Here is a 2,799-nt window from a genome sequence, read left to right as displayed (position 1 = left end):
GCACAAAGCAAAGACATAACCAAATTCCCTTAAACCCTCCAAACTTCTCCCCCATTGGCACCAATTGCCGAAATGGGTGAAAAATTTAGAAGGCCAATATAGTGAGAGTTCCTCCATAGCGTGTGCATTTCTCATAATTTGAGTGGAATCAAATGCTCATATCCAATGACGAATATTCGGAAGGAATCACACTATAGATAGGATCAAAGATTGCAAAAAGATAACAAAGTCAAGAAGCTTCAACAAATGAAGCAAGCAACCAAATGAACCACAAGGAAGATACCAAAAGAAAGATAGATATTATGATAAGATCAAGAAGATTGCTCTAAATAATATGAGGAAGCTCCCCAAGGTTTGTGCACAAAACTAGACAATTTCCATTAGAGTATAAAGTGCACAAACATGGAATCATCACTCCCATAATATCATTCAAAAATAAAAGATACCAAGTGAATCAAACTCTAATGATCGCCACAAGATAGTGCTCTAAATCAAATGAGGAAGCTCCCCAAGGTACATGCATAAATTAAAATGTTGTATTTGAATACAATATGCATAACATGGAATCCTCACTCCCTTATTACCATTTAAAACACAAACATTTGCAATAGATCATAGATAGAACAATAAGCTTAACACTTGCAACAAACAAATAGTTGAGCAACAAGTAAGAGGCACCATAATAAAAAAGGCTCAACCAAGAGGATATGTGAAAGGCATGATAAAGCATATTATAAGACTATTACAAGGATGAGCAAAAAGCATCATCATAGTCTTCAATGAATTATATTGCTTGGCATGACCAATCAACATGCAATAAATAAAAAAGATATCAAAAGGAGATGTATCATCTCTTATGTGTATAAGTTTCTCTAAGTGGGCAATATCACAAAGATATTTATCCACAAAGAAACATGCACACACAAAATAGATACGCAAGAAAAATAGTATGATATTCAAGACGAAGTCATGCAATATACCAATAAGAATTTTTGCTTAATAGCATGGCCAAAGGCTCAATTTTATCTTATTGTACATTCATGAACTTCAACCACAAACAACTAAAATACATCACAAATATCAACAAGGGATAGAAGATAGTTGGGATGCATTTGAGAAAGGCAACAAGTATCACAAACGGGGATACCAAAAGAAGTAACTAAATTTGCACTTTCATCTATATTGCACATGTGAGAGCCTTGAGGAATTGATATGCAACAAAATTGCTAGATAGGCATAGTTGGGATGGATGAATCATGAGCATGATTTAAAATACTTCCCAACAAATGCACTCATCTCAAATTACTCACATTCACAATAAAGAGGTTTCATTAAGACTTTTGCAAGAAGCACAACATTTGCAAATCAAGAGATTCATGCCAAGATGCAACCATAAGGTTGGATACAAGAAAAGTATGCATGAGAAGATACTTGTTACCAAGATAGCATTGGTGTGGATGTAGTAGATATGTGTTCGTTGATCATCCTAGCTTGCCTCACGTTACCATTGAGTCACACCTTCTTTAACCTTCTTTCCAAGAGTGAGACAAGCATTCAATGCATATCCATTGTACCTAACACAAAGGTAAGTACAAAATGGTCCCCAAACTAATTGGGTCCGAAGTAGTTAGACACACTACAACATATAGGACAAACTCCACAATTCTATGTGCATATAGATATGAAATTGAATTTCATGCACATCTTAGTCAAATTAGGATTTGATGGAGTTTACCCTATATATTGGATCAAAGAAAGTGACACATGCCATAGGATATACATATATTAAATATGCATGCACAATACTTTCAAGAACCAAAGGAAGATACAATTTGGACAAAACACCAAATAAACCAAGAGACAATGGTTGTCCAAATTATATCAAAGAATCAAATCAACACAAGATTGACTCCAAAGACTTATCTCATTATAAGAAGCTAATTAAACCTAAGCACAAAGGAATGAGATAACCAACTCCCAAGAGAGCAAGGTTCCAACAAATAAACCAAACCCTCGATACTTTTTATGATGGCACAAAGTACCAAAAAGAAAATTTATGTCTCCCAAAACCAAATTTTGATAATGATCAAGAGATGTTAAGCATTCTAACAAATATAGGAGAGCTCCCCCAAGATTAGTGCATTATCTAGGATTTTGCATATGAATACTAAATGCACAAAACTAGGATCATCACGCTACCTATATCTACTAAAATGCTAAGAAAGTTTGAATGGACAAATTAGATCCATAAGATGCAAGGAAGACACATGGGAGTCAAAGCACAACACATTCATGGCAATAAATAAGACAATTTAAACACAAGAGCCAATGTAAATATGATCAATAAATTTCTACCCAATAATAGATTGCCAATTGTCCTAGGATAAGAGGTATTAGGAAATATTTCCGGTGGTAGTTTGTAAGTATACATAAGATCATATTTACAATGAACAAAGCATATGGTAAAAGATAAGAGTTAACCATCATGCAAAGATAGTTTCTTGATAGCTTCATTTAGTCATACCAACATGCAAGGCAATTAATAGTATTCATACCAACATGCGAAGCAATTAATAGTATTCATACCAACATGCAAAGCAATTAATAGTATGACTTGAAGCACATGGTTTTCCAAAAAATGTATTGAGGGACACGTTGTGAAAAACCATGCCAAGAAAAACTTTCACAAATAAGATCCACAAAGATATTAGCAATGAAGCCATTTAAGCAAATTGGAGCTTGTTTGAGCAAACATGCCACATAGGAGAGAGATAATTTACGGTATCAATTCTATGTGAC

Source organism: Lolium perenne, chromosome 3, assembly GCF_019359855.2.
Source record: "Lolium perenne isolate Kyuss_39 chromosome 3, Kyuss_2.0, whole genome shotgun sequence".
NCBI classification, from domain to species: Eukaryota; Viridiplantae; Streptophyta; class Magnoliopsida; order Poales; family Poaceae; genus Lolium; species Lolium perenne.
Note: the sequence above shows the minus strand (reverse complement) of the source record.